Here is a 14,763-nt window from a genome sequence, read left to right as displayed (position 1 = left end):
TTTTTGAAAAATTGTAAAGAGAAACAGCTTTTAGACTCGTTATTTTTCAGTAAATAACATAGGTTCTTTTGCACAAGCTCCCTTACTTCAGAGAACCTGAGGCCACTGCACCCATGTTCATGGGTTCTTAACAGCAAAACAGACTCGGTGTGAGCACATTTCTTTTATTATTATTTAGAACAGGTGGCAGTGTTTAAAAGTAGAGATTGAAAAAAGAATGGACCAATTTCTTTTGGCCTGTTTACATGCAACCCATGCTAGAAAGGTCTGTCTGCCTTCAAGGCACTCCAAGTTTATATGCTTGTCCCCAGTTTTGTGTACAGAACCATGATTTTGCATATAGTGAAATGGCTCAGTGATAGAGACCTGTGATCTTCTGAATCAGGCTATCAATACATATACTCCATGTTAGAAATTAATTGGCCTTTGTCCGGGTAAATGTAAGGGTTAATTTTATATTTCCTTACTGTGGATGTGTACACAGTAGTACATGTATCCCAGTGACAAGGCGCAGGTCGTGATGTAGCACATAGGGCAGTTAGGGAGAAAGGGTGGAAAAAGACCTGTCAATGTGGTTTAGGGTAGGCCTGTGAGAGAGAAGATTTTTTTACATCAAAGAATGAAGCAAGAAGAGTGTAGCTGGGAAGAAAAAACAACTTTAAAGAGACACCTAAAAAGTGAGATCAGTTAAGTGCAAGAAAAGGAGTTATTTATTATCAAGAAATAGCAGGCAGGGAAAGAGAGATAGATTGAGTACCGGTGGGGCGGGTGGAGAGAGAGAGAGAGAGAGAGATCGAGTACCGGTGGGGGGGGTGGAGAGAGATTGAGTAACGGTGGGAGGGGTGGAGAGAGAGAGAGAAAGAGAGATTGAGTACCGGTGAGAGAGAGAAGAGAGAGAGAGAGAGAGAGAGAGAGAGAAGTTTAGTTGAAAGGGCTACAGAGTTCTTTTGTCAACTACCATCAATGAAAATGTAGAAGGAGCTGCCTTCCACGGTGTAATTTGTGGCCCTACATCAGAGTCCTTAATTTGAATATTTTAATGCAAATATACAGTTCAATCAGCATTACTTGGAAAGCGAAATGAACTTTGGGGTCACAGTGTGTCACTGAGGAAGCATTAAGGACTGGAGAAACAGAACATTCCCAAAAGTAGGTCTGTCTTGTGACATTGATACAGGAGGCCCTTTTTCCAAGTTATTGGAGACATTTTAGTGGTGAAAACTTCAGAAAGTAGTCGTTCGGTCAAGACTAATTGACAGAAAAAGTGTCAGTCTTATTTGTTTTCTTCGAATAGTAGTCAATCTGATTGTAGTAATCTACACTCAGCAAATAGTTGCAGGACCAAACTTCACAACGGGTCGTCAAACTATTTTGAGCAGCATGATTCTACTAAGCATAAGAAACACTGCCTCAGTTTTCAAGATAAAGATGTTCCAGGTGTTTCCTCTAGGAACTTATCTAAGAATATGTACTTTTCTAAAGAACTCTGTCCCACTGACAGGACAGTTATGAATGGCAGTGTGACATCATATATTGCAATTCAGTCAGAAGAGCCACCTGAGCTTCAAAACCTGAATTACAAATGTTATACCCCTCATGTGACTAGCTTCATCTGAGGCTGATGGGAAAAAGTTTAAAGTAGCAGACAACTCTTTTGATGAAGAGGGTCAGGGCACCTTGGCTTTCTTACCTTCATGTGATCTTGTTTCCACAATCTATTGTCAGAATTTCAGGATGTCATTTGCAAGGCAGGGAATACGTAGAGAAAAACTTTAGAAGAGTGTCTTGGACAGCTTCTTTTGTAGCATGTTAGAAAAATCTACATGCTGCCTAGAAAAATATATTTACAATGTGTGCTGCTTAGAAAATATATTTACATACATGCTGCCTAGAAAAATATATTTACAATGTGTGCTGCTTAGGAAGATGTGTATTTAATCATTCAAACATATATAAGTTGTGTGATCAAATATATAGAGAAATGTGTGCTTTAGTTAGGAATAAATGTACTTAATGCATTTAATCCTGTCTTACTAGAATAATAGTAGAAATAAACCTGCATATTATTGCTTGAAGCACAAGCTGCAGTGTAATCAGAAATTTGACCTTGGCAGCTTGCAGATGCAGTCTGGCTCATGTCTTTCAAGTAAAGATTATTTTGCAAAGTTAGAAAATAATAAATCTGTTCGCATGTATGTCCTCTTTCCTGCCTCCACCAGGAAGTAGCCTTGTGCGCACTATCTCTGATAGTGCGCAGCTGGGGACAAGAGAAACAAAGGGAGGCTTTAAGGAAGACATACATCTATTGTATTTGAACTAATCAGAGAACCTTGAATTGGCTACATCCTCAGGAGGTCATCGTGACTGACCAGCTGCTTGCAAGGCTGCAACATTCTCATGGGAAAAGGACTTTTGAAAACACAAATTCAGCACTTTTTATGAATTACTATGATGTAAAGACCCTGTCACTGACCACACCAGTAAGGTGGGCAAAACTGATAATGAAATGTATATAACCAATGTGTTTTGGTCAATAAAGCAGTCAAAATTCTATACAAACTTTGTGTATGGTTTTTTGGCCCCTAATGTACATTAGAGCTTTAAGATATCCAAGCTTTCCTGCATTATTGTTTGTTATTAATTGACATTGTGTTTGAATAACTCAATGATTTTTACAGTCTGACTCTAACAAATTTATTTAACATCTTGGTCCTAATCGTGCGAATTCCCTTGGTAAGCTACAGGTCAGAATATATAGGTGGTATTGAAGTCTGCGCAGAAGAAGGAAAGACCTCCGACTGAATTGTCGTGCCCAAAGAGGCTGTCCACTTGTCTGATCTGTGGCAGCGGAAAACTGGGTCCTAAAAGCCTATCAAACATAAGCAGGAGGCTCGGGTAAGCAGAATTCCTCTCTTTGTTTTGTTTTAGATCGGGGACCAGGTTACACTGTGCTATTGCTAAGGTTTGTGATAGCAGGGAGAGAGGTAGTCGAAGTATTGTATCTTGAGTCATAGATCAGGAAATAAAGCAAAACAAAGTAAACAGTCATTCTAGACACTACTGTGAATACGGGAATAGAGATACCACGTGGTACAAGAGAAAGGGTTACGTAACAGTTCTGTTGTTTTTCTCTCTCTCTCTCTCTCTCTCTTTTTTTCTCTTTCAGAGACATGGGAAATGAGTGCACTAAAGGGTCACGTGACCCGCTAACAGAAGATGCAAAATATATGCAATTACAGAGAGCAGATAATGTGAGATATTTTACAACATGGGTTAACAAGTATGACTTTGATGGTAAATTGGATAAAATGTCATTAGTAAAACTTTTAAGACAGTTAAAATCTGGCCTTGAAGGTCAGGCAAAAAAACAACGACAGTTGGGTGTTCCTCAAGCACATAGGTGGATTGAGGCGAACGAAGGAACAGAAAATAAAAATGCAAAGGCATTATTTTTAGACAAAGAGGATAATAATGTAATAGTAGCATCGGTCCCTCCTACCACGTCCACCGATGCCTTACTCAGAATATGAGCGGGAGGGCGGGCTGACCCCCACGTTACCAGAGACAACAGGGATATTAAGACAACCATTTGTAAGAGAACCTATCGGGACTAGATCCCGACACGTCAAACACTTGTAGATGTTCAACCAAGCGGGAATTTATTAGATGAGGGTGAGAAATCTGTCCATTAATAGAAGTACCAAACCCGCAGGCAGGACAGGAGGGCCAGGCCTCAACTCTCTTAGTATACAGACCATGGACACCGGAAGACATCCGGAAAGCTACAGAAGGAATTCCCCATCCAAAAATTAACTTTGAGAAATTTCTACAGGATTTACAGGGTATGAGATTGAGTTACCACTTAAATGGGAAGAGGTAGAAAGAGTAGTTAGACAAATTTTAGGTCCAGACTGGCACATGATTTGTGGCACCTGGAATGCCCGTGACGCACAACACAGGCCACTCCCACATAGTGACGCAGAACTAGATACTAGATTGAAGGGTCTTACAGACCGCATTACTGAAAAATGGAAACCTAGGGCAGACTGGACTTGCATTAACCAGTGTGTACAACAAGATAATGAAACTGTGGATGCATACTATGGTAGATTGTTAGAATGTTTTAATAACCATAGTGGCATGCCTGTTCCTGAAAATCAAAAAAATGATAGTTCATATGAACAACAATTGAAGAATGCATTTTGAAAGGTTGTATTGCCCCTGTCAATAGCTTCATCACGAAGCACATGATAGATCACCGAACAAGTAGGCTTCAAGCCTTGTTAGAGTATGCTAGACATGCTGAAAAACATTTTAACAGTAAAAAGAAAAAGAAAAGCATGGTCTTCACAGCTGAAGGCGGTGCGGAAGTTTTGTAGTACAAGCAGCCAAAAGGGTAAGCAAAATATTCAGGGTAACAAGCGCTCTGACAAAAACTCAGAAATTTATGAGAGCAGAAAGAAAAAGGTGAATGCTTCAATTGCGGTAAGAAGGGACATTTGGCAAGGGATTGCAGGAGCAAGGCACCTGCGGAAAAAAAGGATAAGGAAGATGAGGATTGACTATATGACAGTTATGCTGCTCAGCAGTTATCAGAAGAGACTAATGAGCAGGGGGACGATGTAAATACCTTAGATGAAGCAGATGACATGCAACTGGATGTAGAAGTTGGGGAAAGTGAAGTTTTAGATCTGGCACTACTGAGCTTAGAGCTCTATTTAGCAGACACGAAACCGGAAGTTACACTTCTGGTAGAAGGGAGAGAAATCAAATTCTTGTGTGATTCAGGAGCATCACAAACTTTGTTACATCCTTCAAAGTTACGGAACATTCTGAGTCACCTGATTACATATTAGTGAAAGCAGCAAACGGACAGTTGTACAGGGAACCACTTTCCCATGATATAGCAATAACTGATCCAGTCTCGGGCATGACCCAGAGAAGTAAAATAGTAGCTTCTGCCAAATGGCCCATGAACCTATTAGGAAGAGACCATATGTAACTTTTGGCATAGCAGTAGTCCCTACCATGAGCGGTATGGAGGCACAGAGACAAACTGACACCTTTGTGAAATGCGGTCGGAGGGGGAGGCTTATTATTGGTACAGCCAGGATCTGGTTACAACCGGACCAGGGGCAGTGACCGAGGAATTGATGAATGTAGCCACCAGCAAGGTGCCTCCCCTCGATACTGACCAGCAACATTTATTACATTGTACCCTATATTATTGTAGCACACCAGGACCTGATAAAGAATACGAACAAAAGTTGTTCAGGAATCCTGCAAATAGACTGATATTACGGACCCTATACTGGGACACTGAGGGCAACAGTGTGGTGAGTTGTTCGTTACCTCAGGAGTTCTTGGAATTGTACAAATCCAATAAACTACCACACGTTAGCCTAACCAAAAACAAGAATGTTAGGTGGGTAGACTTGGGTGACAAAGTGACAGGATGGGAGAGACTAACTGACTCAGAGTTATCGGACTTAGGAGTACAGAAACAGAAACTGAATTGGTTAGCAAGCACGTAGCTGTACACTTACAACAGAGTGAAGACAGCTGAATGGCGTTCTTGATAGAAGAAGAAGAAAAAGCTTTGAGTGAAATACCAAATGTTCTTTGGTCAACAGGAAAATCAGATGTAGGACTTATTCGTACAGCAGGGCCAGTAGTTATTACACCAAAATCAGCCTTTAGACCAAGGAAAAGACAATATCCTTTGAGCAAGGATGCAGAACAGGGAATCAAACCTATTATAATGGCATTACTCAAGGAAGGGATACTGGTGGAATCTTTAGATTCACCATGTAATACTCCTCTATTTCCTGTAAAAAAAGCAAACGGGGAATGGCGGATGGTGCAAGATTTACAAGCTGTAAATGATGCGGTAATACCAAGAGCACCTACGGTGCCAGACCCACATACCTTATTAAATGATTTGAAGCCACAACAGAAATATTTCACCGTGGTAGATATTAGCAATGTGTTTTTCTCAATACCTATCCACCCTGACAGCCAGCATTGGTTTGCATTTACATTTCAGGGCAAAAGGTATACGTACACCCGACTACCACAGGGATATAGTGAAAGTCCAACGATATTCGCACAAGAGATGGCTAGCAACCTGGCAGGGTTTTCTCCACCAGGGGGCAGCCAAGTACTACTTTATGTAGATGACATCTTGCTTGCAGCCCCTACCCAGCAACAGTGTAGGGAAGACACAATAGCATTACTGAAATTCTTAGCTGAGCAAGGGCATAAAGTGAATAAACATAAATTGCAACTTTGGAAAGAACAGGTTAAATACCTGGGATATGTGATATCCAAAGAAGGCAGAACATTAGATGAAGAACGAAAAACAGCTATTTTACAAACACCCAGACCAACTACCAAGAAGGAAATGATGTCTTTCTTGGGAACGACTAATTTTTGTCGAAGTTGGATACCGAATTATGCTTTAGAAACGGCTCCATTGGCTGATTTAATATTTAAAACACCAATGGCAGCACAAGAAACACTACACTGGACTCCGGAAGCAGAGGCAGCCTTTTGCAGACTAAAAAAACTGATAGTTTCATCATTAGTTTTAGGGCTTCCGAATTACCATAAGAGATTTTTCCAAACTGTAGATTGTAGGCGGGGATATATGGCGTCACTACTGGCGCAACAACATGGCGGCAAGCAACGCCCCATAGCTTACTATTCATCACAGTTAGATCCGGTGGCACGATCATTACCACCCTGCGTACAAGCAGTAGTCGCAGCTATGGCAGTGCAAGCTTCAGCCTCAGTGGTGTTGTTTCATCCTCTCACGTTGAGAGTACCTCATGCAGTTGCGATAATTTTACTGCAGGAAAAATAGCATTTTATCCCCTGCCAGACATCTTTCTTGCATGACCATACTATTGAGTCAACCCCATATGACAATTGAGCGTTGTACAACATTAAATCCGTCGACGTTACTTCCAATTCCTGTGGATGGCATACCGCACAGCTGCCTACAGGAAATGGAACAAATAACCACACCCAGACAAGATCTTACTGATGTACCTTTAGCTGGCCAGAGGTGACATTTTTGTGGATGGGTCCTGTAGGCGAGGTCCTACAGGGAAGAACCTAGTGGGCTATGCAGTAGTGACTGATGACGAAATCATAGAGGCACAACCCCTGCAACATAACCTGTCAGCTCAAGCAGCAGAATTGATAGCTTTGACACGTGCTTGCACTCTAGCGAAAGGCAAATGTGTTAACATATATACTGACAGTCAGTACGCTTTCTCTACAGTGCATGTCTTTGCACAGCAATGGAAAAACAGGGGAATGATAACATCTACTGGCAAGCCGATTAATCATGCGCAATTAATTCTGAACCTGTTAGATTCTATTCAGTTGCCCACTAGAATAGCTATCTGTAAATGTGCAGCCCATACAAAACAACAAGACAGAATTTCAAAAGGGAATGCTCGGGGCTGATGCAGCTGCGAGCAAACTGCCTCAGACCCAGAAACTGTGCTTTTAAATGAAGAACTACAACCTTCTGAGACTCTAGATTTAGAAATGTTAAAAACAATGCAGACATTAGCTACAAAAGCAGAAAAGCAAAAGTGGATAAAACGAGGAGCAATCCTTAAAGAGGGACTGTACATCTCCAAAGAGGAGAAGCCCATATTACCATCTAATTTATTTAGATATGCAGCTTTGTTGAGCCATGGGCAGAGCCATGTCTCAACAGGGGATGGTACAGTTAGTTAACAAAACATTCCAAACATATGGATTCTGAATTATACACAAAAATTTTGTGCAACATGTCATATTTGTAGCAAACATCATGCACAGGAGCATTTAAACCAAAGCGAGGAGTTTTCCAACACCACCCTATCCGTTCCATACTATTTGTATGGATTTCATAGAACTGAACAAATGTGAAGGGAAAAATACTGTTTAGTAATCATAGATATGTTTTCAAAATGGGTAGAAGCTTTTCCAACTAGAAATCCGGATGCAGCAACAGTGGCAAAGGCCCTAGTGAAAGAAATCATTCCTAGATTTGGCATACCGGAGAGAATTTATAGTGACAATGGGACACATTTTGTTAACCAGACAATACAGCAGCTTGGGAGATTTTTTGGGATTTCTTTGAAAAACCATTGTGCTTATCACCCTCAGTCAGCAGGACTGGTGGAGAGGTACAATGGAATCTTGAAAAACAAGTTGAGAAAATTAATGAGTGAGACTCAAAAGACTTGGATTTGCTGTCTGCCTTTAGCACTGCTGAGCATGAGAACTGTTCCAAATGTAAAGGGCTTGACCCCTTTTGAAATAGTGTTTGGAAGGGCATATTGTGTGCTACAATGGAAGGCCCTCATGCCTGCAGAGCTGGAGGCCGATGGCTCATTAGCTAGTTATATGAAAAAGTTATTAACAAATAAGACTGTTTTGCAGTTGAACTCTTTTTCAGGTAAACAAGAAACGAAACCAGAAGCCGTGCTGACCCCGGGGTCCTGGATTTGGCTGAAAATCATAAAGAGAAAGAACTGGGCGAGTCCAAGGTGGGAAGGTCCATACCAGGTACTGTTGGCAACACCCACTGCAGTGAAAATCGCCGAGAGAGCATCTTGGGTTCATTTAACCCATTGTAAACCTGTTAAGAAATTCAGTTTGGACATACCACAGGAACAGGATGGCCAGAGGCAGAATGAATAAAAATGTGAAACAACCCCAGAGACACTGGTTCACTGGCCTACTGATCATACACTTAATAACTATGTTTGTAGTAACCTTTTTGTTGTTATGGTTTTTCTTGCATATAACTACAGAAGTGAAATTAATAAAACGTGATGAAGGACTGGCTATAGACTGGCACCCAAACTTTAACACATACCTGGCTATGAAACGAGTTTATGTAGAGACTATGAACGTTTCAAATTGCTGGGTCTGTACTGCAATACCCACAGCATATGGAGGACTTTTGATGTCTGCTGTCCCCTTGGGAATAAATGCAACTTGGGAAAACCTGCTATTTGACACAGGTACTGTGAGATCACAAGACAAAGTGGCATTACACTTGCCTGTTACTCAGAAAGGAATTGTTTGTTTTGTTAAAAATGATACACTCCAGGTTGGTTGGAGTAACTGTAACATAACTGTGTCTTACAAATGTTATATAAAACCTATAGACCAAGGTACTAGTTGCAGCACGAATTATGATTCATATTTAAGCTTGATGAAAACAACATTGAGAAATGTGCAAAAATCTCCTGAAATATATAGACAATTCTCTGTTATAGATAAGAAAATGTTTCATTCAGGGTTAACCCGCATCAGTACAAAAGTAGAAAACTGTTATTTTGTTTGTGGGAAAAAAGCCTATAAATGGTTACCTGAGAATTGGTCCGGCAGTTGTTTTTTGGGTTATCTGGTTCCAGCCATAAGACATACTGCAGAATTGCCCCTGGGTAAAATACGTAATGTAAGAGATGTAGCTCACCGAGCTGAAAATACAGTCAGAAAACCTACTAATTAAGTGGGTAAGATTGAAGCAAGCTGGAAGGATCATTCGTCTGTGAAGGACAAAGAAAAATTGACCCATATGGACTTGAGTGACAGTGTTATATCCTGGGCTGGAATATTCCCAACCTATGGAGCAGTCAAATCGATTTGGGAATTGAGAAAATTGTCAAAACTTCTCGAAGTAATGAGCAATGCGACTTTTTCCGCTCTTGAACTTGTGACTGATGAGATGAATGCAATGAGAACAGTTGTATTACAGAACCGAATGACTCTCGACTTCACCCTAGCGGCGAGAGGTGGTACGTCTTGGCAGCTTATCAAAGAAGAATGCTGTGCGTACATACCAGACAACCAGCATGAAATTAATGATCACCTGGAGGTAATACAGCAGGTGTCAGCAATGACAGAACCAGGCCCAAACCCACTGTGAACTTTTTCCAGAATCTGTTTGGGGGTGGGGTCGGTCCTTATGAACATTCTGATTGCAATTTGTGTGGTACTGCTCATAATTGGAGCATGTGTCTGCTGCGGGATACCCTGTATGAAAAAATTAGTTAAAGACTTAGTTGATGTATCAGTGACTGAAACTATGTACCAAGATATAGAATTGAATTTATTGATACCGAGTGAAAGTCTATCTGAAATATAAAACAAATGACTTACTTAGCTGAAAGTCCTTGAAAGGAAAAGGCTAAGAAATGAGCTAACACTGTTTATGTTTCATATAGTATTAAATGCATTAAAAGGAGGGAGAATGTTAGAAAAATCTACATGCTGCCTAGAAAAATATATTTACAATGTGTGCTGCTTAGAAAATATATTTACATACATGCTGCCTAGAAAAATATATTTACAATGTGTGCTGCTTAGGAAGATGTGTATTTAATCATTCAAACATATATAAGTTGTGTGATCAAATATATAGAAATGTGTGCTTTAGTTAGGAATAAATGTACTTAATGCATTTAATCCTGTCTTACTAGAATAATAGTAGAAATAAACCTGCATATTATTGCTTGAAGCACAAGCTGCAGTGTAATCAGAAATTTGACCTTGGCAGCTTGCAGATGCAGTCTGGCTCATGTCTTTCAAGTAAAGATTATTTTGCAAAGTTAGAAAATAATAAATCTGTTCGCATGTATGTCCTCTTTCCTGCCTCCACCAGGAAGTAGCCTTGTGCGCACTATCTCTGATAGTGCGCAGCTGAGACAAGAGAAACAAAGGGAGGCTTTAAGGAAGACATACATCTATTGTATTTGAACTAATCAGAGAACCTTGAATTGGCTACATCCTCAGGAGGTCATCGTGACTGACCAGCTGCTTGCAAGGCTGCAACATTCTCATGGGAAAAGGACTTTTGAAAAACACAAATTCAGCACTTTTTATGAATTACTATGATGTAAAGACCCTGTCACTGACCACACCAGTAAGGTGGGCAAAACTGATAATGAAATGTATATAACCAATGTGTTTTGGTCAATAAAGCAGTCAAAATTCTATACAAACTTTGTGTATGGTTTTTTGCCTCCTAATGTACATTAGAGCTTTAAGATATCCAAGCTTTCCTGCATTATTGTTTGTTATTAATTGACATTGTGTTTGAATAACTCAATGATTTTTACAGTCTGACTCTAACAAATTTATTTAACATAGCACTTGAGTGAAGAAGTCAAATAAGATTGGAACTGAGAGAACAAAATGGCTGAGAATTCGGCATGGAAAAAGGTGAAGATGAGCAGGGAGTGTGCCACAGGGGTTGTATATAGCATCTGCAATTGTTGTATTGCATGACCTGCACCTTCTGAAATCCTGGCAATTAATCAAGCGGAGAGTGAGGGAACACTGGCATTTTATGGTGTGGCAGCTATCTGGCTTAACTTTCTTTGAAAGCATAGCCAGTGAAAACAAGGCCTATGTGTGGAAAAAGCCACCCCTTCATGGGGCACCCGGATTTGAACCAGGGACCTCTTGATCTGCAGTCAAATGCTCTACCACTGAGCTATACCCTCATTTGACACCAAGGTGACTCTCTGCTCTGCTGAAGTAACTCAGTAAGAGTTCCTACTTCCTGATGATCTGTTTACAGATGTTGACAGGAACAACTTACAGTAGCATAATGAACAGTCAGCACAGAAGTCATGTGTGTACATTTTCTTTCTCCGTACATTTACGAAATTACCATGCAGATATCTTTTTGCCAAGCATGCAGCAGAGACGGCTCATGTTTTCTGTTACAAATTCCAGTGACATTGTAAAGAGAAACAGCTTTTAGACTCGTTATTTTTTCAGTAAATAACATAGGTTCTTTTGCACAAGAAGCTCCCTTACTTCAGAGAACCTGAGGCCACTGCACCCATGTTCCCGGTTCTTAACAGCAAAACAGACTCGGTGTGAGCACATTTCTTTTATTATTATTTAGAACAGGTGGCAGTGTTTAAAAGTAGAGATTGAAAAAAGAATGGACCAATTTCTTTTGGTCTGTTTACATGCAACCCATGCTAGAAAGGTCTGTCTGCCTTCAAGGCACTCCAAGTTTATATGCTTGTCCCCAGTTTTGTGTACAGAACCATGATTTTGCATACAGTGAAATGGCTCAGTGATAGAGACCTGTGATCTTCTGAATCAGGCTATCAATACATATACTCCATGTTAGAAATTAATTGGCCTTTGTCCGGGTAAATGTAAGGGTTAATTTTATATTTCCTTACTGTGGATGTGTACACAGTAGTACATGTATCCCAGTGACAAGGCGCAGGTCGTGATGTAGCACATAGGGCAGTTAGGGAGAAAGGGTGGAAAAAGACCTGTCAATGTGGTTTAGGGTAGGCCTGTGAGAGAGAAGATTTTTTTACATCAAAGAATGAAGCAAGAAGAGTGTAGCTGGGAAGAAAAAACAACTTTAAAGAGACACCTAAAAAGTGAGATCAGTTAAGTGCAAGAAAAGGAGTTATTTATTATCAAGAAATAGCAGGCAGGGAAAGAGAGATAGATTGAGTACCGGTGGGGCGGGTGGAGAGAGAGAGAGAGAGAGAGATCGAGTACCGGTGAGAGAGAGAGAGAGAGAAGTTTAGTTGAAAGGGCTACAGAGTTCTTTTGTCAACTACCATCAATGAAAATGTAGAAGGAGCTGCCTTCCACGGTGTAATTTGTGGCCCTACATCAGAGTCCTTAATTTGAATATTTTAATGCAAATATACAGTTCAATCAGCATTACTTGGAAAGCGAAATGAACTTTGGGGTCACAGTGTGTCACTGAGGAAGCATTAAGGACTGGAGAAACAGAACATTCCCAAAAGTAGGTCTGTCTTGTGACATTGATACAGGAGGCCCTTTTTCCAAGTTATTGGAGACATTTTAGTGGTGAAAACTTCAGAAAGTAGTCGTTACGTCAAGACTAACTGACAGAAAAAGTGTCAGTCTTATTTGTTTTCTTCGAATAGTAGTCAATCTGATTGTAGTAATCTACACTCAGCAAATAGTTGCAGGACCAAACTTCAGAAGGGTCGTCAAACTATTTTGAGCAGCATGATTCTACTAAGCATAAGAAACACTGCCTCAGTTTTCAAGATAAAGATGTTCCAGGTGTTTCCTCTAGGAACTTATCTAAGAATATGTACTTTTCTAAAGAACTCTGTCCCACTGACAGGACAGTTATGAATGGCAGTGTGACATCATATATTGCAATTCAGTCAGAAGAGCCACCTGAGCTTCAAAACCTGAATTACGAATGTTATACCCCTCATGTGACTAGCTTCATCTGAGGCTGATGGGAAAAAGTTTAAAGTAGCAGACAACTCTTTTGATGAAGAGGGTCAGGGCACCTTGGCTTTCTTACCTTCATGTGATCTTGTTTCCACAATCTATTGTCAGAATTTCAGGGTGTCATTTGCAAGGCAGGGAATACGTAGAGAAAAACTTTAGAAGAGTGTCTTGGACAGCTTCTTTTGTAGCACTTGAGTGAAGAAGTCAAATAAGATTGGAACTGAGAGAACAAAATGGCTGAGAATTCGGCATGGAAAAAGGTGAAGATGAGCAGGGAGTGTGCCACAGGGGTTGTATATAGCATCTGCAATTGTTGTATTGCATGACCTGCACCTTCTGAAATCCTGGCAATTAATCAAGCGGAGAGTGAGGGAACACTGGCATTTTATGGTGTGGCAGCTATCTGGCCTAACTTTCTTTGAAAGCATAGCCAGTGAAAACAAGGCCTATGTGTGGAAAAAGCCACCCCTTCATGGGGCACCCGGATTTGAACCAGGGACCTCTTGATCTGCAGTCAAATGCTCTACCACTGAGCTATACCCTCATTTGACACCAAGGTGACTCTCTGCTCTGCTGAAGTAACTCAGTAAGAGTTCCTACTTCCTGATGATCTGTTTACAGATGTTGACAGGAACAACTTACAGTAGCATAATGAACAGTCAGCACAGAAGTCATGTGTGTACATTTTCTTTCTCCGTACATTTACGAAATTACCATGCAGATATCTTTTTGCCAAGCATGCAGCAGAGACGGCTCATGTTTTCTGTTACAAATTCCAGTGACATTGTAAAGAGAAACAGCTTTTAGACTCGTTATTTTTTCAGTAAATAACATAGGTTCTTTTGCACAAGAAGCTCCCTTACTTCAGAGAACCTGAGGCCACTGCACCCATGTTCGCCGGTTCTTAACAGCAAAACAGACTCGGTGTGAGCACATTTCTTTTATTATTATTTAGAACAGGTGGCAGTGTTTAAAAGTAGAGATTGAAAAAAGAATGGACCAATTTCTTTTGGCCTGTTTACATGCAACCCATGCTAGAAAGGTCTGTCTGCCTTCAAGGCACTCCAAGTTTATATGCTTGTCCCCAGTTTTGTGTACAGAACCATGATTTTGCATATAGTGAAATGGCTCAGTGATAGAGACCTGTGATCTTCTGAATCAGGCTATCAATACATATACTCCATGTTAGAAATTAATTGGCCTTTGTCCGGGTAAATGTAAGGGTTAATTTTATATTTCCTTACTGTGGATGTGTACACAGTAGTACATGTATCCCAGTGACAAGGCGCAGGTCGTGATGTAGCACATAGGGCAGTTAGGGAGAAAGGGTGGAAAAAGACCTGTCAATGTGGTTTAGGGTAGGCCTGTGAGAGAAGAGATTTTTTTACATCATAGAATGAAGCAAGAAGAGTGTAGCTGGGAAGAAAAACAACTTTAAAGAGACACCTAAAAAGTGAGATCAGTTAAGTGCAAGAAAAGGAGTTATTT

At 40.5% G+C, this 14,763-nt stretch overlaps 2 non-coding genes across 2 annotated transcripts; both read right to left on the bottom strand.

Moving 5' to 3' along the window:
- Positions 1-11,450: 11,450 nt before the first annotated feature.
- TRNAC-GCA lies at positions 11,451-11,523 on the bottom strand. The gene has a single exon. It is a non-coding gene; the product is annotated as a tRNA-Cys (tRNA).
- Positions 11,524-13,747: 2,224 nt separating this feature from the next.
- Positions 13,748-13,820, bottom strand: TRNAC-GCA. The gene has a single exon. It is a non-coding gene; the product is annotated as a tRNA-Cys (tRNA).
- Positions 13,821-14,763: the final 943 nt, after the last annotated feature.

Source organism: Protopterus annectens, unplaced genomic scaffold, assembly GCF_019279795.1.
Source record: "Protopterus annectens isolate FY-2018-M unplaced genomic scaffold, PAN1.0 ctg60400_obj.part0, whole genome shotgun sequence".
Lineage (NCBI taxonomy): Eukaryota > Metazoa > Chordata > Ceratodontiformes > Protopteridae > Protopterus > Protopterus annectens.
This window is presented reverse-complemented; position numbering and strand designations above follow the sequence as displayed.